Here is a 25,563-nt window from a genome sequence, read left to right as displayed (position 1 = left end):
GACGTGTTGCGTACATAAAGTACCGTGTTGTCAAATGACGTGTTGCGTACAATCATGAGGTCTTATGATTAATCTTCTCGTGTTGTTTACGGGTGGTCCTGAAATATATAAAATCAAATCATAAGTAATTATATATAAAATATCATATCAATTAGAAAAGATATGATTAATTTACTTTTTCTCCAAATATTTTCGTAGCTAAACTAGCTTCGGATACCCAATCTTGTTTTAGTCGTAGTTTCTTCATTACAACTCCATTTTTGTTGGTTCAACTTGCCACTTCCTTGGATCGAGTCAAATTTTAAGAATGTGAACTGAAAATACCTTAGTTTGTATTCAAAATCATAGGTTATAGGTCAAACTTTGGTGAAACTTATGAAAGTGATCATTTTCCATCATAAAAACAACATTTAATGATCATTTTTCTAAAAATAATTACACTTTGAGTTAAACCATGAAATTTTTATGTGTTAACATATTCATACGAAATATCATTTTTCCAGAACATAAACTTCCAATTCAAAGTTCAAGATGGTTTTTAATTATCCAACCCAAAACAGCCCCCGGTTGCACTCCGACGACGCATATTCAGTTTTTAAGATGTTCTTTGTAAAACCAAGTTATATCTTGTTAGGTTAGCATATCATTATGATATATTACAGGTCTTGAAGTGTTTTAAAAGTCAAGTTAGAAGGATCTATTTAGTTTGTGAACAAGTTTGAAATCATTCAAACTATGTTCTTGTTGTTAAAATTTTATACCACAAAATAAGATAGCTATATGAATATGAATTGAATAAGATTATGAACAAGGTTACTACCTCAAGTTACTTGGACAAAGTTACTGCAAAAGATAAGAAATAATCTTGGAATGAAAGAGTGGTGGAGTTAGCTCAAAAGGTTGGAAGTAAACTTCTTCAAATGGGTGGTTATTTTGATATGTTCTTGAAAGAGTTTTCTTATGGTGTTTAAGGCTTGTAATTGAAGCTAAATGATGGGGAAAATGCTTGGAGATGATCAAGTATGAAGTTAGGAGTATTTTGAGAGAGAAATGAGGGTGTAGGTATGATAAAATGGAGTGAAGAAATGGTGTTCATTCATAAAAACATTTTTAGTTTATAAACAAAAGAAAAGGATTCCTAATTTTGTTTTCTTACTAATAATTCATGCTACTTGAAAAATCCTAGTTACCTCATATCTAGGGCAGTAATAATGTTGATTAGGATGTTGATTTGATGTGTATATACCAATAGTAAATACATATAGAAGCTGGGTATGATACGGTTACATATACCCTAGATATACGTATAGAAATCTTGAGGAAACGGAATGAGAATTCAAATATAGCTATCTTTTGTGAACATACTTATATTGTTTTATGTATTTAAGTCCTTAAAAAGTGATTAAATACATTATATATACGATACATGTATAAGCATTATAGATTATAAGTATATATATCAAAGAATGTTACGTATAGTTATCGTTTTGAAAACTTAAGTTAGTAGTTTCAAAATATACTTATAACTCATTGTCATTAGTACACAATGAGATGTTAAACCATCCTTAGATCATGTTAAATATATATAAATACATATATATATACACAAATGTATAATTATCGTATGTTATATAGTTCGTGATATCATCGGTCATATTGGACGGTCAAACGCTGTGTAAAACTCTTTTCAAAAACACAAGTCTCGACAATTTGGATTGCTTATCATGTTGGTATGGTTTAATTTATGTAAATATTAATCTCATAAGTATAATTTGGTCGGAAAATTCCGGGTCATTACACTCGCACCCAGCAAGATGAAAGAACTGCAAAGCCAACTGCAAGAACTATTAGAACGTGGTTTTATTCGACCAAGCACATCACCATGGGGGGCTCCTGTTTTGTTTGTCAAGAAGAAGGATGGTACATTTAGGTTGTGTATTGACTACAGAGAGTTGAATAAACATACAATCAAAAACCGTTATCCACTGCCGAGAATTGACGACTTATTTGATCAACTACAAGGCTCGTCGGTTTATTCGAAAATTGATTTACATTCTGGATATCATCAAACGCGAGTAAAGGAGGATGATATTCCAAAAAATGCTTTTAGGTAGCGTTATGGTCATTACGAGTTTATGGTTATGCCGTTTGGATTGACTAACGCACCAGCTGTGTTCATGGACCTTATGAACCGAGTGTGTGGGCCGTATCTTGACAAGTTTGTCATTGTTTTCATCGATGACATACTTATTTACTCAAAGAATGATCAAGAGCACGAAGAACATTTGAGAAAAGTGCTAGAAGTATTGAGGAAAGAAAAACTGTACGATAAGTTTTCAAAGTGTGCATTTTGGTTGGAAGAAGTTCAATTCCTCGGTCACATAGTGAACAAAGAAGGTATCCAGGTAGACCCGATAAAGATCGAAACCGTTGAAAAGTGGGAAACCCCAAAAACTCCGAAGCATATACGTCAATTTTTAGGATTGGCTGGTTACTACAGAAGATTCATCCAAGATTTCTCCAAAATTGCAAAACCCTTGACTGCATTAACGCATAAAGGGAAGAAATTTGAATGGAAGGATGAACAAGAGAAGACGTTTTAGTATTGAAGAAAAAGCTAACTACGGCACCTATATTGTCATTGCCTGAAGGGAATGATGATTTTGTGATTTATTGTGACGCATCAAAGCAACGTCTCGGTTGTGTATTAATGCAACGAACGAAGGTGATTGCTTATACGTCTAGACAATTGAAGATTCACGAGCAAAATTATACAACTCACGATTTGGAATTGGGTGCTGTTGTTTTTGCATTAAAGACTTGGAGGCATTATTTATATGGAGTCAAAAGTATTATATATACCGACCACAAAAGTCTCCAACATATATTTAATCAGAAGCAATTGAATATGAGTCAATGCAGGTGGATTGAACTATTGAATGATTATGATTTTGAGATTCGATACCACCCGGGGAAGGCGAATGTGGTAGCCAACGCTTTGAGTAGAAAGGACAGAGAACCTATACGGGTAAAAGCTATGAATATAATTATTCGTACTAACCTTACTACTGAAATAAAGGAGGCGCAACAGGGGGTTGTAAAAGAAGGAAAGTTGAAGAATGAGATACCCAAAGGATCAGAGAAATATCTTAATATTCGGGAAGACGGAACCTAATATAGGGTTGATAGAATTTGGGTACCAAGGTTTGGAGATGTGAGAGAAATGGTACTTAAAGAAGCACATAAAACCAGATATTCAATACATCCCGGAGCGGGGAAGATATATAAAGATCTCAAGAAATACTATTGGTGGCCTGGTATGAAAGCCGATATTGCTAAATATGTAGGAGAATGTTTGACGTGTTCTAAGGTCAAAGCTGAACATCAGAAACCATCAGGTCTACTACAACAACCTGAAATCCCGGAATAAAAATGAGAAAACATTACCATGGATTTCATTACTAAATTGCCAAGGACTGCAAGTGGTTATGATACTATTTGGGTAATAGTTGATCGTCTCACCAAGTCAGCACACTTCCTGCCAATGAGAGAAGATGACAAAATGGAGAAGTTGGCGCAATTGTATTTGAAGGAGGTTGTCTCCAGACATGGAATACCCGTCTCTATTATCTCTAATAGGGATGGTAGATTTGTTTCAAGGTTCTGGCAGACGTTGCAACAAGCATTGGGGACTCATCTAGACATGAGTACTGCCTATCATCCACAAACTGATGGGTAGAGCGAAAGGACGATACAAACGCTTGAAGACATGCTACGAGCATGTGTTATTGATTTCGGAAACAGTTGGGATCGACACCTACCGTTAGCAGAATTTTCCTACAACAACAGTTATCATTCTAGTATTGAGATGACACCGTTTGAGGCACTTTATGGTAGAAAATGCAGTTCTCCGATTTGTTAGAATGAAGTGGGGGATAGATAGATTACGGGTCCGGAGATAATACAAGAAACTACCGAGAAAATCATCCAAATTCAACAACGATTGAAAACCGCCCAGAGTCGACAAAAGAGCTATGCGGACAGTAAAAGAAAAGATATAGAGTTTGAAATTGGAGAAATGGTCATGCTTAAGGTTTCACCTTGGAAAGGCGTTGTTTGATTTGGTAAACGGGGAAACTAAATCCAAGGTACATTGGACCATTCAAGATTATAGATCGTGTCGGACCAGTAGCTTACCAACTGGAGCTACCTCAACAACTCGCGGCTGTACATAACACTTTCCACATCTCGAATTTAAAGAAATGTTTTGCTAAAGAAGATCTCACTATTCCGTTGGACGAAATCCAAATCAATTAAAAAATTCAATTCATTGAAGAACCCGTCGAAATAATGGATCGTGAGGTTAAGAGACTTAAGAAAAACAAGATACCAATTGTTAAGGTTCGATGGAATGCTCATAGAGGACCCGTGTTCACCTGGGAGTGTGAAGATCAGATGAAGAAGAAATACCCCCATCTATTTCCAGAAGATTCGTCAACACCTTCAACAGCTTAAAATTTCGGGACGAAATTTATTTAACGGGTAGGTACTGTAGTGACCCGAACTTTTCCATGTTTATATATATTAATTGAGATTGATAATTACATGACTAAATGTTTTCAACGTGTTAAGCAATCAAACTTGTTAAGACTTGATTAAATGAAATAAGTTTCATATAGACAATTGATCACCCAAGTTGACCGGCGATTCACGAACGTTACAAAATTGTAAAAACTACATGTTATGGTATATATAGACATATATATATGGTTGACATGAGATTATGATGAGTAAGTATCTCACTAAGTATATTAATAATGTGTGATATACATAAGAAATGAGATTACTAAGTTAAGAAACTCGAAATGATATATATATATAACGATTATCGTTATGATAACGTCTACTAAATATATATGTATCATATTAAGATATTGATACACTGTAACGACCCTGGATTTTCCAACGTTTATTTATTAATAATTGTTATTATTAATACGTGTGATAAAACGAATGTATGTTATTACATTTACATGTTGCCATGATTGCCCGAACTTGACTTTAATTGCCTGAAACGTCTTTGTGACACCCGGAACTTTCACGAATAATATTTTTAGATATTATTTGCATTCATGATTAAGTTTATTAATCATTTTAATTAACTAAAGTTGTTAGTTAGTTACTTGGGCTTTTAATTGGATTAACTTGTTAATTACATTCATATTTGGGCTTTTATTTGAACTTGGGCTTTTACTAGTGTTATTGGACTTTAGAAGCCCACCCTACATTATTAATGGACTTAGTTAGCCCACTAAGAACTTGTAAGTATCATTTAGTGAAAGGAACTAGTTAGTTTGTACAATTGGAATCTAGTTTGCTCTCAATCCCCATGTAACCACCTCTTTTAACCACCTTTTAACATCTTTACATGCTAGTAATCTTTGAACCTTCTCCCTCTCCCTTTTTTCTGCTGAACCATGGCCCTCCATAGGTGTAAGGGAGTTCAAAATCTTTTTTTTTTTGATCACTTGTTACTTACACTCTTCACTAGTTCCATTCCACTTCACACACATTCAACAAACTTACTTTCTTTTCTCTCATTTTGCTCTCACTCTTGTAAGTATTATGAGGCTTTCTTCTCTTCTTTTTCTTTGGCCAAAACCGTGGCCTTACACCACACAATCATCATCATTCTTTGTTGTTTGATACTTGTTCATGTTTGCTAATTAATTACTTACTTGTTGTTGTTACTTTGTTACATGTAATTGTTAGTTGTTCTTTACTAATTACAAGAATCAACTTTCTAGTTTGATTCTTCATTTTATCTTGTATTACAAGAACACTCAAGAACATAAACTTACTAGTTATGTTCTACATATACTTTCTTAAAAGATTGCAAGTCCATGTGTTGATTAAAATCATACTTGTAGTTCTTGAAGTAAACTTAAAGTTTACTTTACTTAAAGATCAAACTTCGGTTGAATCTTTAAAAGTATGAACAACCATGAACCTTTTACTTATTTACTTAGTTTATCTCTTTATATCATGCACTTTAATTTCATGTTTGTTAGTTAAATGGTCAAGTACTACAAGTTAGTCTTGATCTCATTAATCTTGAACTAAAAGTTAACTTGAAAGTTCAAGAACACATAAATAAGCTTCTTTAACTATAACTTTGTACACTTATGCTTGATCTAGGCTTTTGAGTCTTGGATCTTCAAGATCTAACTAAGAACTATGTTCTACTACTTAAGATCTTGATTTCATAAGTTTATTTCAAGTTTGTAACTTGTTTTTACTATTAAAGTTCATGTAAGTGTTAGATCTAAGACCTTGATGTAACTTTGGTTCATCAACTTCATACATCTCTTAAGTGAGTTGATCTACATGTCTTAGACTCACACTTGTATCATAATTGTCAAAACTTAGTTAGTATTACTTTTACATTTCATGTATGTGCTAAACCTAAGACCTTGATGTAACTTTGGTTCATCAAAACACTTGCAACACTTAAGTGAGTTGTGCTTCATGTCTTAGACTTGCACTTGGGTTATGATGGTCAAATCTTGGTCAAGATGATGCAAACACATCAAAGAGTTGTACACTTGAAGCTATACGCATCAAGGATGAGAACCGTGATAAGCATCAAGCACCAACCTCACCGGAACCCATTATTTTACTGCTTTCTGTCTCCTACCTACTGTTTTCTGGTTTCTGTAACAGACCAGTACACATGGGCTACTGTAACCATGATTTTCAGATATATCTTTTTGAGTAGATAACTTTTCATATAGGACTCGTCTTAATCCGAGTTACGGTTTAGGATTTATGGCTCTCTGATCGTCACTATGTCCTTTAACGTTGTGCAGAAATTTCTGACCTACTCGCACTTAGACCGTCGCCACGGTCAAACGAAGACTTGTTTGCTTCTATAAATTTTACCACACTTAAAGGACTCATATACGGAGCTATGGCCACTGGTCTCACCTTAATTCAGTAAGGGTAGAGACCGTGGTGACTGATCGAAATCAGCCTTTGTTTTTAACTACTTTCATAAACGAAACTTACTTTACGCCTTTTGTTTGATGATGAATGATGATGACCCTTAAGACCTTATTTACATACTTTTAAACCTATTAAGACGATTTACTGACTTAGTACTATTTGACTTAGGTTGAGGACCTTCGGACCGATTACTTGCACACCTTTTCCGAACCGACTTTACGACTACATTATCATTGTGAGTTATATCATTCCCTTTTTACTTTAACTTATTTTGGGAACTGAGAATACATGCGGATTTTATGCTTTACATACTAGGCATGAGTAATTAAACTTATATATGTGTGTGATATTGCTCAAAATAGATATATCATTAGTCGCAATATCAAGTCTTTTTCATTGTTTTTCCATTTGTATTTGTATAGTCTCCTTGTATAATTCATTGTATTGTAGTTAACTTTAGAATCATTGTGTAACTGAAGAAATATGGAAGATATTAAGAAATATGGAAGAAGTATGGAAGATATTTGCAAGAGAAATCGAAACAGTAACTTCCAGCACAATGGGACGCCGTTCAGGGCTTCGGGACGCCGTCCAGCCCTTTTAACCGGGAAGCCGTCTAGTGTTTTGGGACGTCGTCCTGAACATTAAACTGGGACGCCATCTGGGAAAATGGGACGCCGTCTTGCTCCAAGAAACGGGACGCCGTCCATCCTTTTAGGACGCCGTCCCGTAGTAGGTTTCAGCCGACTTTTGTGCTTTTTACCTACTTTCTCCACTTTAAAACCTCATTATTGAAGATCAGTTAGGGAGGGACGAACCAGGGAGTACAGAAACAGAATTTTCAGAGGCTTAGGTGACGATTCAAGGTGATCCTTGGAGTAATCCAGGATCACCTAATCCATCATTCCAATCCAAATTCAAGAATCATCAGGATCATCATCCAAGATTGCTTCAAGAGGTCGATTCTTTCAGTTCAATGAATTCTATCTTTATTTCCAGTTTGTTATTGTCTTTAAATATGATTGTTAGCTAGCTCTTTTATGCTTGTCTAGATTAATAACCAAGGTGTTGAAGGTAATCTTATTGATTGAATGTATTATGCGTGATAGATTAAAGCTTGAATTAAGAACCATGCTTATTGCTGTTAAAAATCATTTGTATCTAGTTAATTGATATGTTGTTGATAAAGAGAACTCTTGTTGATGTATCATATTGATTTACAATCAACTTGTCTTAGATTGATTGTTTGCTAAACCGGACCAAGGGGGTAAACTAGATTAAAAAGGTTAAACAAAATAGGAATGAATTGTGTAGAGCGAACGCAAAGACAATTGTTATTCAAGTCTTTAATCTAGCTAATCAACTAGTCACAAACGAAAAGGTTTAAGTAATAGGGAACCCTCACTTAGTAATTCTAGTTTGAGTACTCGCTAAAGAGAACTCTTGGCGGGTCGATTTAGGCGATTAGCATGCTTATAATAGTTGTTTGATTACAAATACAAGAACCATAGTGAAAAGGGAACCCTTGATCTTGTTATTGTGTTTGCGTGTTTATCCGAGAGAACTCTTAGTAAACCTATTAGATAACTTACACACATAATTATTCAATCAGGCCTTAATATCAAAACTTACATTCAATATCGAGGGTAAAAAGTCTAGATGAGCATATTCCTTTTATTTGTTATAAAAACTATCTTTCATCCTCATAAACCTAAAATACCAAAAATTATTGTCTTTAAACTTATTCATTTATTGATTTGCCCATCGTTAAAGGGCAACCCAATATCTTGTACTTGTGTGATTCCTTTTATTTTAGCTTAATCACAATTTAGTTCATACAATCTTAATTTGCACATATAACTGTCCTTGGAACGATACACGGATTTTACCATTATCTATACTACTACACGATCGGGTACACTGCCCGTTAGTGTGTGTAATCTTTAAAACCGGTACTTTCCATACGATAAATTGATATACCACTTTCCGCACATCAGTGTGGGTTATATAACGGCAGAAACATTCCCTTTAGCTCGGTAACGTTTAGTCATTGGTTTTTGAACCAGTGAACGCGAATCTTAGATATGGATCCATAGGGTTTGACATCCCCACTCGGGGCTAGTCGCGCTAGCATTTAACGAGTGTTTAATACTTCGTAAACATACGCACTTGCCAAGTGTACTTTCAGGGGGTATAAACGTTAAGTTAGTTACCAAGTGCCCACGGTTAACATATACTTTATCATACTGTTTTGAAATGCTCTTTGTAGCACTGAAATCTCGTGGCCTACCTTACATACTGTTATACTTAAACTATAGCTCACCAACGTTTGTGTTGACGTTTTTAAGCATGTTGTTCTCAGGTGCTTAAGGTTATTTGCTTCCGCTGTCGTGCTAGTCTTGCCGTAGACACCCGCTGCTCTAGTGTTATCACCGCATGAACTGTTTATCTTGCATTCAAGCTTTAATACACTTGAAACTATGTTTTGTAACAACCTAAGGGTCACATACATTTATTCATGCTTGCTATTCGTAGAAGCATACTGTTGGTGTAAAACATTTGATGTCGGTTATGACGTCACCTTTTTATCGTGAATGCAACTTCTTTTTTTACAGCATATAGTACTTAACCTTGTAATGATCCTATTGTTGATGATTCGTACACGATTGTTTTGTATGGGGCATCACATTTGGTATCAGAGCATTGGTTGTAGGGAATTAGGTTGCATTAGTGAGTCTAAGACCGACTCGATTAGGATTCACTAATAGGACTAATCTACAACTTGCTAGTTTACGTGTTTCTACTGAACTTACTGCATGCTGCTGCTTACTTTTTCTGCTATATGCCGTATGCTACTACATGATTTCACTACTGTATGATATTACTTACTTTCAATTGCATGCTACTTCTGTACGATTCGTTATTATTTCCATGCTACTTATTGTTATACATGATTTAAACTGTTGGCCTAATACGTGCTTGCTTTATGATTTACTGACATGGAAAATTTATTTTTCCTTGTTCAGATGTCGGATGTTCCACCTGCTATTGTTTTGGGCAGTTTAGACTCGTCAGCCACCCCACCTGCTGCTGCTGCCGACACACCGATCCCGATACGCACCAGTGACCCTGGCGCTTCGTCTTCCAGAGCTAGTAGTAGTGCGCCGGCACCAGTGGCTACTATTGATGGACACGTGGACCCTACGGAGATTCCAGCTCCGTCTGCTCCCGGACACTCGGAGCCACAGCCCCGCATCGGTGGTGTTGTAATTCCCGCGGAGTTCGGGGAAGGGCCATACCGTAACCATATGCGCATGCCATGCCGACGCGCTCCTAATGGACGTTTAGTGCTGATTCCGCCAGACAGATACAGACAAATGATGGCCGCCCACGGACGGCCGGTTCAGCCACCCGTACAGCCACCACTTGATTCAGATGACTCATCATCCACCGATTCTTCATCAGATGACACCTCCTCAGACGACTCCAGTGATGATGAGGACCCTGCTGATATACCTATTCAGCCACCCTCCACCCCGCCGAAGAAGCGGTATCGCTTCGACGGTACCATCATTTCGGGGATCAACGGAGGCCGTGCTTTCACTGACGCGTTTGGTCAACGTCGTAGGGTTACTGCTCGTAAGCAGCTTGTGCCGTACCCTGCCGACCCACAAGTGCGTAAGACACCCCGTTACGTACTGACTATTTCTGGAGGCGGGACATCTGCACCCCGTTTCGTACGGTCTGCACCATCCGCTCCACCGGCCCCACTTGCACCACCGGCACCACCGGCACCACCGGCACCACCCGCACCACCCGCACCACCTGCACCGCCTGCCCCACCATCTCCCTCTAACGAGGAACTGAGGAGGGAGGTGGGAATCCTCTGAGCTCGGGTTACTGAGCTCGAGGAGCAGTTGGCTCAAGTTTTAGACATCCTACACCCACCTTCACCATAGGACCTTTTGTATTAGATTTCATGATGTAATCTAGTTGTAGTTTCATATTTCACTTATGTATTGTACGAACTTATTCAGATGTATGCAACTTATTATTATTAATGGAACTTTGCGTTATTTAATTCTTACACGATGTTCTATTTACATTACTGTACGATGATTCTGTGGTATTTGTACCTAGATGCGTTATTTAATAACATGTGATGTGTTGATTCCATGTTGGTTACTATATACTGTATTATTATATATTAAATACTGGATTTTGACTTGAGTCAAAATTTTTGTTTAGAACATCATGGCTAACGGTCGATCCATACCTACTACTGCTCAAATTGAAGAGATGATCCAAGAACGTGTAGCCGCAGCCCTAGCAGAAAGAAACCTCCAAGCTCCACCGCCACCACCACCGGTTATCCCACCCGTTCGAAATGGGTGTACTTACAAGGAATTCCAGAGCTGCAAACTACACAACTTCAGTGGAACCGAGGGACCGGTTGGTCTCACCAGATGGTTTGAGAAACTTGAATCAGTATTCCGAGTTAGCAACTATTCGGAGGACAAGAAAACCAAATTTTCTTCTTGCACGCTGTCTGACGACGCGCTCACGTGGTGGAACACAATGGCACAGGCACAAGGCATTGATGATGCGTACGCTACGCCATGAGAAGAATTTAAGCGTTCCATGATTGAGGAGTATTGTCCAAGAACCGAGATACAAAAGATGGAAATGGAATTCATGTAGTTAAAGGCCGTTGGGAACGACCTTGATGGTTACAATAGGAGATTTTTGGAACTAGCCCTGATATGTCCGATAATGGTCACCCCAGAATTCAAGCGAATGGAGAGATACTTCTGGGGACTCCCTAAGAGCATTAAGGGAAACGTCACCTCATCCAAACCACCAAATGTTCCTGAAGCGATGCGCATGGTGCATACTTTAATGAATCAAATAACCATCGAAGAACCGGAGAAAACTAAAACTGAAGCGGGTACTAGTGAGAAGTGCAAATGGGATAACCACAACAACAACAACAACAATAGGGGAAGAAACTATGAACAGAACCAGGCGAAACGACATGAGGGTTTCAGAGGAAACAACAACGGTGGAAACCCCAACAACAACACCAACTCCAACCCGAACTACAAGGAAATCCTACCTCAATGCAAGAGGTGTTACAAACACCACACTTGGTATTGCAATGTTGTCTGTGAGAAGTGCCAATGGTCTGGGCATGTTGGAAAAGACTGCAAGGTCACCACTTTGAATGGGAAGTCGAACACCAATGGACAGAAGAAGTGCTACAAATGCGGACAGACGGGCCATTTCAGAAACGCGTGCCCAAACAAGCAAAAAGATGGTGGACCACCGCGTGCTAGAGCTTTCAACGTTAATGCAAGGGACGCACGCGAAAACCCCGACTTGGTGACAGGTATATTCAAAATCAACAATCTTTTAGCTTCTGTCTTGTTTGATACTATTGCGGATAGAAGTTATGTATGTAGACATTTTTGCGATAAGATTAATTGGTCATTAGTCCCGTTAAAAGAGAGTATGCTTGTTAAGGTCGCCAATGGTAAACTTGAAAAATTTGACCACATTAGTCGAGGAGCTATTATCAACATAGCCGGTGCAGATTTCGAAATTGATTTGATACCAATCAAACTGGGAAGTTTTGACGTGATCGTCGGTATGGATTGGTTGAGCAAGATAAAGGCCGATATTATCTGTGGAGATAAAGCACTTCGCATACCACAAGGAGATGGCGAACCACTGGTTATCTATGGAGAGAGATGTACCTCGAAGTTGAACCTCATTAGTTGCGTGAAGGCGCAAAAGATTATGAAGAAGGGACGTCTTGCTGTCCTAGCGCATGTGAAAACGGTAGAAACTGAGGTGAAGAATGTGAACGACGTTCGAATTGTGAATGAATTTTCTGATGTCTTCCCTGAAGAATTGCCTGGATTACCGCCGCCGAGAGCAGTATAGTTTTAGATTAATTTAGTGCCAGGAGCTGCACCTGTAGCTCGCGCACCTTATAGACTCGCACCTTCCGAGATGCAAGAATTACAGAGCCAACTACAAGAACTACTTGACCGAGGGTTTATCCAACCAAGTTTCTCGCCTTGGGGCGCACCTGTGTTGTTTGTGAAGAAGAATGATGGATCCTTCCGTATGTGTATCGACTACCGTGAGCTCAACAAATTGACTATCAAGAATCAGTATCCTCTTCCATGAATTGATGATCTTTTTGATCAACTACAAGGATCGAGCGTTTACTCAAAGATTGATTTACGATTCGGTTATCACCAGTTGAAGGTGAAGGAAGGTGACGTGATGAAAACTACATTTAGAACCCGTTATGGTCATTATGAGTTTCTCGTGATGCCATTCGGTTTGACAAATGCACCTGCCGTGTTCATGGACCTCATGAATCGTGTCTGCAAGCGATACTTGGATAAGTTTGTTATCGTCTTCATAGATGATATCCTCATCTACTCTAGGAGCGAAGAAGAGCATGAGTAACACCTCCGACTAGTACTTGAACTCCTGAGACAATAGCAACTTTACGCCAAATTCTCCAAGTGTGAATTTTGGTTGAAGGAAGTACAATTTCTGGGTCATGTTGTGAGCGACCAGGGTATCAAAGTTGACCCCGCCAAGATTGAAGCCATCTGCAAGTGGGAGACCCCCACTACTCCAACTCACATTCGCCAATTCCTAGGTCTCGCCGGTTACTACCGAAGGTTCATTGAAGGATTTTCTATGATTGCGCGTCCTTTGACCGCACTGACTCACAAGGGTAAGAAGTTCATTTGGGAACCCGCACATGATTCAGCATTTCAAACTTTGAAGAAGAAGTTAACCTCCGCACCTATCCTATCACTTCCTGAGGGCAGTGATGATTTCGTTGTTTATTGCGATGCTTCGAAGAGTGGTTTTGGTTGTGTACTGATGCAACGATCAAAAGTTATTGCCTATGTCTCCCGCCAATTAAAGATTCACGAGCGGAACTACACTACTCACGATCTTGAACTTGGAGCTGTTGTCTTTGCGCTTATGAAACGACCTGACCCAATCCATAGGGACGAATACAATAACATATGATTACATCGCGAGGCATTTGACCTCTATATGATACGTTTTATAAACATTGCATTCTTTTGAAAAGATATACCATAAATGAATATTTAAAATTCAATGTTTTCGACATCTGATGATTTCTACATATAGACAATCACCGTAAATAACAGTTTACAAGAATACTTCCGTTGACAATGCAGTCAAAATAAATACACGGTAATGATTTTGTGAATGCAATGCTTCCTCGAATAAAACATGTATGACTCCATGCACATGGTTTCTCTAACATATATTCAAACAGCGGAAGACTTCTAGGAACCTGAGAATAAACATGCTTTAAACGTCAACATAAAGTTGGTGAGATATAGGTTTAATGCTAGCAGCGTTATAAATATAGACCACAAGATTTCATATACGTAAACGTTTTAATAAAAATATTCTAAGTGGTTGAGCACTTGATAACCATACTTAACATTTAATCAACGTCGCGTATTCCCTTTATTATGAAATCTCACTACACTGTACCAAGTGTAGTCACCGAAATGAAGTACTGTGCAACCGTTGAATACTGGTCGTCCAGTCCGGTTGGGGTTGTCAGGCCCGATAGATCTATCAACAGGATTTGCGTTTACAATACCTCATGTAAATAGTAGTTACCAAGTTACAGGGAAGTATTCCAGTGGTACAACTCAACGTAGAATATATATTTTTAATCACTTGTGTCCAAAGCGTAAATCATAAAATGCATGTATTCTCATCCCGAAATATTTAGAGTTTAAAAGTGGGACTATATACTCACTTTTGCCTTGAAGGTATTTAACTCGACTTGGTCTCCGATAGATATCACGAACATAACCATATATATATATAATATATCAACATATTTTCTTTTCAAGTAATCGTTATATATATATATATATATATATATATATATATATATATATATATATATATATATATATATATATATATATACTTATAATACTTTTAATATTTTCTTAGTCCGTAGTTAGCAGTCCGATGTTAGTGGTCCACAATTAGTTGCTCAATAAAATAAATAAAGACCCCATCGTATTCGTATTGATCAGAATTAATCTCGACCCATGGTACCATGTTGTCAAATGACGTGTTGCGTACATAAAGTACCGTGTTGTCAAAGGACGTGTTGCGTACAATCATGAGGTCTTATGATTAATCTTCTCGTGTTGTTTACGGGTGGTCCTGAAATATATAAAATCAAATCATAAGTAATTATATATAAAATATCATATTAATTAGAAAAGATATGATTAATTTACTTTATCTCCAAATATTTTCGTAGCTAAACTAGCTTCGGATACCCAATCTTGTTTTAGTCGTAGTTTCTTCATTACAACTCCGTTTTTGTTGGTTCAACTTGCCACTTCCTTGGATCGAGTCAAATTTTAAGAATATGAACTGAAAATACCTTAGTTTATATTCGAAATCACAAGTTATAGGTCAAACTTTGGTAAAACTTATGAAAGTGATCATTTTCCATCATAAAAACAACATTTAATGATCATTTTTCTAAAAATACTTACACTTTGAGTTAAACCATGAAATTTTTATGTGTTAACATATTCATAAGAAATATCATTTTTCCAGAACATGAACTTCCAATTCAAAGTTCAAGATGGTTTTTAATTATTCAACCCAAAACAGCCCCCGGTTGCACTCCGACGACGTAGATTCAGTTTTTAAGGTGTTCTTTGTAAAACCAAGTTATATCTTGTTAAGTTAGCATATCATTATGATATATTACAGGTCTTGAAGTGTTATAAAAGTTAACTTAGAAGGATCTATTTAGTTTGCAAACAAGTTTGAAATCATTCAAACTATGTTCTTGTTGTTAAAATTTTACAACATAAAATAAGATAGCTATATAATTATAAATCGAACAAGATTATGAACAAGGTTACTACCTCAAGTTACTTGGACAAAGTTACTGTAAGAGATAAGAAAAAATCTTGGAATCAAAGAGTGGTGGAGTTAGATCAAAAGGTTGGAAGTATACTTCTTCAAATGGGTGGTTATTTTGATATGTTCTTGAAAGAGTTTTCTTATGGTGTTTAAGGCTTGCAATTGAAGCTAAATGATGGGAAAAATGCTTGGAGATGATAAAGTATGAAGTTAGGAGTATTTTGATAGAGAAATGAGGGTGTAGGTATGAGAAAATGGAGTGAAGAAATGGTGTTCATTCATAAAAACGTTTTTAGTTTATAAAGAAAGAAAAGGATTCCTAATTTTGTTTTCTTACTAATAATTCATGCTACTTGAAAAATCCTAGTTATCTCATATCTAGGGCAGTAATAATGTTTATTAGGATGTTGATTTGATGTGTGTATACCAATAGTAAATACATATAGAAGCTGGGTATGATACGGTTACATATACCCTAGATATACGTATAGAAATCTTGAGGAAACGGAATGAGAATTCAAATATAGCTATCTTTTGTGAACATACTTATATTGTTTTATGTATTTAAGTCCTTAAAAAGTGATTAAATACATTATATATACGATACATGTATAAGCATTATAGGTTATAAGTATATATATCAAAGAATGTTACGTATAGTTATCGTTTTGAAAACTTAAGTTAGTAGTTTCAAAATATACTTATAACTCATTGACATTAGTACACAATGAGATGTTAAACCATCCTTAGATCATGTTAAATATATATAAATACATATATATACACAAACGTATAATTATCGTATGTTATATAGTTCGTGATATCATCGGTCAAATTGGACTGTCAAACGTTGTGTAAAACTCTTTTCAAAAACACAAGTCTCAATAATTTGGATTGCTTATCATATTGGTAAGGTTTAATTTATGTAATTATTAATCTCATAAGTATAAAACAATTGGAAAAATTCGGGTCGTTACAGTACCTACCCGTTAAATAAATTTCGTCCCGAAATTTGAATGGGATGGTCATGGCTGACAATAAGTATGTTTTCATGACGTATACGAGTTGGAAATTAGAGTTTTATTATCATCTAGTAATATTGATAAAGCAATTTGATTTTTGTGAAGAGTACGAGTGAGGCTATCACAAAAGGGTGAAATGAGTAGGTATAGATTCATCATATCTTTTGACGTAGATAGGATTGATTTCCAAGTTCAAGAGATTTGGAGTAAAATCTTCATAATGAGATTGGATTCGTCGATAATCAAGGAAATTAGAATCCGCTTTAAATGCGATCATCTATTTTGATTGCTCTGTCGGACCTTTTACTATAAATCCACCTCCCTTCATTTCCTTACAACGCATACCTTCTATTCTTCCTCCCTCAATTCATACTTTAAAATATTTATTAGTATGCTTCATCCAGTACTGATCCTGGATATACTCTTAACTTTCATCTCTGTCATTCTTCTTTTTCATCTACCTCCGGAGGATTTTATTTATTTCTACTATTACCTTGGGGTTATAGTATTGTTAATTCTCCCGTGCCTTTACGTTGCAATACGTATTGATATACACGGTTTGTAATTTATTTGTTGTTGTCAAGCTTTATATTTTCTTTTATATTCAACAGTTCCATACTTCTGTTTCCTCTTCTCGACTTCGAGTCAAGCGAATAATGGTCCAGAATTCGTAGGTATGGATTTTGAAATAAACATAGTTAATGTTCTAAGAAGGAAATAGTAATTGAACGATCTTGATTTAGTAAGTTACCAGAATGTCCGAAAAGATAGAATTATCAAGGAGATATGTTCTTAATATGTTTGGAGATTGGGTAGAATGTAAGAGTTGTGTAACATGGCACATGATGACGTTATGATCTGTGAATCATTATGTTCCATTTAGAAACTCAGCATGAATTACTGTAATATAATCACGTTGATCAAGTGTCATTATATTATACTAATTCATGCTTCAGTTTCCAACACTACTTCAAAACATTCATATTTTAAACTCGAATTTTTCAGAATTTAGAAACTAACACAGTTTCTTTTATGTTGTAACACAAATATTGTGAAGAGATAAATGATTTTTGATGAGGATAGTTGGGAATATATCTTCAGGAATATCGGAGATATTTATAATGAAAAATACGATGATATCTTAGAATATCTAAGATCAGGGAATAACGCGGAAAATCTGTCTGTGAAGGTTTAGAATAAGGAGTAAGGTTCTTACTAACGGTTTCAGCAGACACTGAATCATTTGAATCCTTTGAAGGTAGATTTCGTCATTGTGATTTGTCCACGACCTCCTTTATACTTTGCTCAATCCGTTTTCCAGTACCAAATTTTTCGTTCGAGCTTTTCCAATCTATTATTTGTCAAACTTCTGACTGTAATTGTTGTCTACTGTCTTTACCACTTTATCAGTCTTTTCCAAAACTTAATAGCACTAATTCGTAGACTGGAGCATTTTTCAAAAACTTCACATTTGAAATATGTAATTCTTGGGGATAGACGTTGTATATATATATAACTACCGAAATAGAAATGCTGCGACATTTCAAAATACCAATTGTTGATTCCGCCAAAGGGGTAACGAGTTGCTGGTACATCTGCTGATAATGTCGTGGAATATAAAAGGTTCCCTGGTAACAAAAGGGTAATCGTATGTATTACAGGTTATAATAAGGCTACTTCGAATGGAAAGTCGAGGTTGACTTGCTGAAACTGTGACAAAATTTGCTATTTTGAAAAGGAATCGCAAAGTTATTTTTGCTAATAAATGCTAAAAGATTTAACGCGGATACGTGTTAAATTATGTCCTTGGTTTCGAGAGCTTTTCAGGTGCAAGACTGCGGGAAATGTGTGGTTGGATCATCATCTCGATTGTCCATTATTTGAAGTGTCTTCAGGAATTTCGAAGGGTTTGATCATAGATTGTAATTATTAATATACATATGATGTTTTAGGACTTTGAATGATACAAATATTTTTCTGGGTTCCAAGAATCGAATGATGTTCTAGCATAGTTTTGAAGTCAAAGTATAGTTTTGAAAGATGAAAGAGTCCTAAGAGTGATGTCTTCTGTTAAGTCTTGACTTGGATTTCGTTTTGTAGTAATAAAATTTGGATGAGAATGGTTGTTTTGATTTCTATGAAAGAATGTATATTATTGTGAAGGTAGTGAGTATAGTTGATGATTGTTGAATCAGAGTCGAAGAATATAATCATATTAATTGTGAATTTATATATCTCTCGGGTATTACCTACCCGTTAAAAAAATTTCACAAGTAATGTTTTGTACCAGAGAATTTTATTACAATCTTTATGAAAATATATGTACATATATATCTTCTTCAGATGTAATCATGAATTTAATAAGTCAATATAATATTAGACTCATTTGATTTTCGGTTTGAGCTAGAATAAGTAATCTCTAAAACGATTAGGAACCACATATTCTTCACAGAATATTAATGAAGTTATGGATCAATACTTCATTATTTATTCTTATATATATTTCCTTAGTGAATCATGCTGATACTCATTGAACTCTTGGTAACTTCGCAAGATATGAATGTTGTTTCCCAGTAAGCTTCGAGTACATTGAAGATGAAAGTGTAAAATCAAACATATTATTGAATAATACACTTGGTTTATTATAAAACAAAATTCATTGAATTGAAACAGGGATTGTAGTTAACGATGATTAAGTTGCTGACGAAGGACGTACATCATTGCATATTTGTAGTATGAATTTAAACGAGTAGTATCTACCCTTTTTCAATTCATACTTAATAGCTTAGTACGAAAAGATTTATTTTGGTTTCCGAATTCATATATATAAAATATTTATATAAATTCTTCAGAAGAATGAGTTAATACTTCATAACTCGTTGATGCAATATACGCGTTATTGATGATGTCCACGGTGATTCTTGAACTGGTGGAGCTTGTGATGTTAAAGTTGCTGACGATTCTAACGATGTTAACAGCACTGACTGTGTTGGTGAGGCTAAGGGTACTGCTGATGCTGTTGGTAAAACAAGTCTAGCTTGTACCTTACGCATCATTCTTGTCGGGGTTTCTACTCTTCCTTTTATCATTTCTATCCACTCATCTGATTTATGGTTAAGGCAGAAATAGGTAATCTCTATGTCTTTAGAGATTACATAATTACCATAGAATGTTTCTCCGATGAAGTTATGAATCAATACTTCATCGTTTGTTGTTGTTGGTACTTCTTGGTATCTATGGTGTGTGTGACGTTGATATCCGAGGTACGGATGGTGATATTGAGGCGTGTGATGCAGATGTGATTGTTGGTGGTGGTAATGATCCTGTTGATGTTGATGATGGTGATAACGTTGATGCTGGTGATGCTACTGGTGCTTAGGGTATTGAGGCTTGCGATGTTGATGTTATTGACGGTACTGGTTATGCTGCTGATGCTGCTGATGGTGTTTGTAACCTTCGTACCGTATTCTCCAAAGCCATACTTGAGTGCGAAGCTCGTTGACTTCTTCTATTACACCGGGGTGATTTTCGGTTCGGACGAGTGGATAAATAAAATCTAGAATTTGATGTAGTATATAATCGTGACGAGATACTCTGGAAATGAGAGAGAAAATGGTTTCTCGAACAGGTTCGCCGGTAAGTGCTTCATGTTCATCGTCAAGAGGGCAATTTGGTGGATGGAAGGGATCACTTTCTTCTTGTCTCCAATGATTGAGGAGGCTACGAACCCATCCCCAATCCATCCAAAATAGATGATGACTGATTGGTTGATCCATTCCGGTCACACTGCTTTCGGAGCTTGAGTGGTATTCCATATCGGAATCCGAGGGACTTCAACTAGTGACGAGTTCCATTTCGTATGATTGAATAAAGGATTTTTCGATATGAAATGATTTTTCGGCTATCGGGTGGTATTCTAATTATATAGAATATCCACATATATAGAACAAAAGATCTCATAGATTACGGAGGGATTTACGGAATATGTCAGACAAAGTTTACAGTAACAGATACGCGTAGATATGAATTAGCAAATACGCTAAGATATGAATTTTGTCTATACACCAATCATGCAATGAATGCAGTAAGACGCATTTAGACTTAAGATGATAAGCAGGTAATTTCCTACATATGATAAGTAGATGATTTTCGACACAAAATGATAAGCAAAATTTTGACATGCAGACACGGTCGAAGTCCAGACTCACTAATGCAACCTAACGACTTATCAGTTAGACACACTAATGCAAACCTGGTTCGCTAAGACCACTGCTCTGATACCACATGAAACAACCCGACCCAGTCCATAGGGACGAATACAATAACATATGATTACATCGCAAGGCATTTGACCTCTATATGATACGTTTTATAAACATTGCATTCTTTTGAAAAGATATACCATAAATGAATATTTAAAATTCAATGTTTTCGACATCTGATGATTTCTACATATAGACAATCACCGTAAATAACAGTTTACAAGAATACTTCCGTTGACAATGCAGTCAAAATAAATACACGGTGATGATTTTGTGAATGCAATGCTTCCTCGAATAAAACATGTATGACGCAATGCACATGGTTTCTCTAACATATATTCAAACAGCGAAAGACTTCTAGGAACCTGAGAATAAACATGCTTTAAACGTCAATATAAAGTTGGTGAGATATAGGTTTAATGCTAGCAGCGTTATAAATATAGACCACAAGATTTCATATACATAAACGTTTTAATAAAAATATTCTAAGTGGTTGAGCACTTGATAACCATACTTAACATTTAATCGACGTCGCGTATTCCCTTTATTATGAAATCTCACTACACTGTACCAAGTGTAGTCACCAAAACGAAGTACTGTGCAACCGTTGAATACTGGTCGTCCAGTTCGGTTGGGGTTGTCAGGCCCGATAGATCTATCAACAGGATTCGCGTTTACAATACCTCATGTAAATAGTAGTTACCAAGTTACAGGGAAGTATGCCAGTGGTACAACTCAACGTAGAATATATATTTTTAATCACTTGTGTCTATAGCGTAAATCATAAAATGCATGTATTCTCATCCCGAAATATTTAGAGTTTAAAAGTGGGACTATATACTCACTTTTGCCTTGAAGGTATTTAACTCGACTTGGTCTCCGATAGATATCACGAACCTAACCATATATATATAATATATCAACATATTTTCTTTTCAAGTAATCGTTACATATATATATATATATATATATATATATATATATATATATATATATATATATATATATATATATATATATATATATACTTATAATACTTTTAATATTTTCTTAATCCGTAGTTAGCAGTCCGATGTTAGTGGTCCACAATTAGTTGCTCAATAAACTAAATAAAGACCCCATCGTATTCGTATTGATCAGAATTAATCTCGACCCATGGTACCATGTTGTCAAATGACGTGTTGCGTACATGAAGTACCGTGTTGTCAAATGACGTGTTGCGTACAATCATGAGGTCTTATGATTAATCTTCTTGTGTTGTTTACGGGTGGTCCTGAAATATATAAAATCAAATCATAAGTAATTATATATAAAATATCATATTAATTAGAAAAGATATAATTAATTTACTTTATCTCCAAATATTTTCGTAGCTAAACTAGCTTCGGATACCCAATCTTGTTTTAGTCGTAGTTTCTTCATTACAACTCCGTTTTTGTTGGTTCAACTTGCCACTTCCTTGGATCGAGTCAAATTTTAAGAATATGAACTGAAAATACCTTAGTTTGTATTCGAAATCACAAGTTATAGGTCAAACTTTGGTAAAACATATGAAAGTGATCATTTTCCATCAAAAAACAACATTTAATGATCATTTTTCTAAAAATACTTACACTTTGAGTTAAACCATGAAATTTTTATGTGTTAATATATTCATAAGAAATATCATTTTTCCAGAACATGAACTTCCAGTTCAAAGTTCAAGATGGTTTTTAATTATCCAACCCAAAACAGCCCCGGTTGCACTCCGACGACGTAGATTCAGTTTTTAAGGTGTTCTTTGTAAAACCAAGTTATATCTTGTTAAGTTAGCATATCATTATGATATATTACAGGTCTTGAAGTGTTTTAAAAATTAAGTTAGAAGGATCTATTTAGTTTTCAAACAAGTTTGAAATCATTCAAACTATGTTCTTGTTGTTAAAATTTTACAACATAAAATAAGATAGCTATATAATTCTGAATCGAACAAGATTATGAACAAGGTTACTACCTCAAGTTACTTGGACAAAGTTACTGTAAGAGATAAGAAAAAATCTTGTAATCAAAGAGTGGTGGAGTTAGATCAAAAGGTTGGAAGTATACTTCTTCAAATGAGTGGTTATTTTGATATGTTCTTGAAAGAGTTTTCTTATGGTGTTTAAGGCTTGCAATTGACGCTAAATGATGGGAAAAATGCTTGGAGATGATCAAGTATGAAGTTAGGAGTATTTTAATAGAGAAATGAGGGTGTAGGTATGAGAAAATGGAGTGAAGAAATGGTGTTCATTCATAAAAACGTTTTTAGTTTATAAAGAAAGAAAAGGATTCCTAATTTTGTTTTCTTACTAATAATTCATGCTACTTGACAAATCCTAGTTACCTCATATCTAGGGCAGTAATAATGTTGATTAGGATGTTGATTTTATGTGTATATACCAATAGTAAATACATATAGAAGCTGGGTATGATACGGGTACATATACCCTAGATATACGTATAGAAATCTTAAGGAAACGGAATGAGAATTCAAATATCGCTATCTTTTGTGAACATACTAATATTGTTTTATGTATTTAAGTCCTTAAAAAGTGATTAAATACATTATATATACGATACATGTATAAGCATTATAGGTTATAAGTATATATATCAAAGAATGTTACGTATAGTTATCGTTTTGAAAACTTAAGTTAGTAGTTTCAAAATATACTTATAACTCATTGTCATTAGTACACAATGAGATGTTAAACCATCCTTAGATTATGTTAAATATATATAAATACATATATATACACAAACGTATAATTATCGTATGTTATATAGGTCGTGATATCATCGGTCAAATTGGACTGTCAAACGTTGGGTAAAACTCTTTTCAAAAACACAAGTCTCAACAATTTGGATTGCTTATCATATTGGTAAGGTTTAATTTATGTAAATATTAATCTCATAAGTATAAAACAAATGGAAAAATTCAGGTCGTTATAGCTTAAATTGTGGAGACATTATTTGTATGGAACTAAGAGCACTATCTTCACCGATCACAAGAGTCTCCAACACATATTCGATCAGAAGCAACTGAATATGAGATAGTGTCGATGGATCGAGATGCTCAACAACTACGATTGTGAACTCCGTTATCATCCTGGCAAGGACAATGTTGTAGCTGACGCTTTAAGCCGAAAGGAGAGGACGGCACCTCTTCGTGTTAGGGCTCTGAACATCACCATCCATTCGAACCTCAACAGCCAGATCAGAGTAGCCTAAGATGAGGCTCTCAAGGAGGAGAATATATCTCATGAACATTTGAACATACTTGTCTCTCGATTCGAGGTTAGGGAGTCTGGACTCCGATGTTATGCCGGAAGAATTTGGGTACCTTGTTATGGAGATCTACGGAACCTCATACTTGATGAAGCACACAAATCAAGATATTCGATTCACCCTAGAGCGGGCAAAATGTACCACGACCTTAAAGAACAGTATTGGTGGCCGAATCTTAAGAAGGACGTTGCGACTTATGTTGGTAAGTGTTTGACTTGCTCGAAGGTTAAAGCCGAGCATCAGAGACCTTCTGGTTTACTTCAACAACCAGAAATCCCACAATGGAAGTGGAAAAGGATAACAATGGATTTCATTACTAAGCTACCAAAGACGGTGGGCGGATACGATACTATTTGGGTTATTGTTGACCGCCTTACCAAATCTGCACACTTCCTAGCAATGAAGGAGACGGATACAATGGAGAGACTTGCTCAACTATTCATCAAAGAGGTTGTATCTCGTCATGGTGTAACTTTATCGATCATCTCCGATCGCGATTCCTGTTTTTCCTCTAGATTTTGGCATTCTTTGCAAGAAGCCATGGGAACTCATCTTGACATGAGTACTGCTTATCATCCTCAGACTGACGGGCAAAGTGAATGAACAATTCAGACCTTGGAGGACATGTTGCGTGCATGTGTCATTGATTTTGGAAAGGCCTGGGAAAGACATTTGCCATTAGCCGAATTCTCGTACAACAACAGTTATCACTCTAGCATCAATGCTGCACCTTTCGAAGCGTTGCATGGTCGCAAGTGCCGATCTCCTATTGGTTGGGCCGAAGTAGGTGAAAAGCAAATCACCGAACCCGAGGTCGTCCACGAAACCACGGAGAAGATTGCTCAGATCCAAGCTAGACTTAAGATTGCCCGTGATTGCCAAAAGAGTTATGTTGATCTTAAACGTAAGGACTTTGAATTCAACGTTGGTGACCGCGTAATGTTAAAGGTTGCACCTTGGAAATGTGTGATCCGTTTTGGAAAACG

The sequence above is a fragment of the Rutidosis leptorrhynchoides genome, chromosome 6, assembly GCF_046630445.1.
Source record: "Rutidosis leptorrhynchoides isolate AG116_Rl617_1_P2 chromosome 6, CSIRO_AGI_Rlap_v1, whole genome shotgun sequence".
In the NCBI taxonomy this organism is placed as follows: domain Eukaryota; kingdom Viridiplantae; phylum Streptophyta; class Magnoliopsida; order Asterales; family Asteraceae; genus Rutidosis; species Rutidosis leptorrhynchoides.
This window is presented reverse-complemented; position numbering follows the sequence as displayed.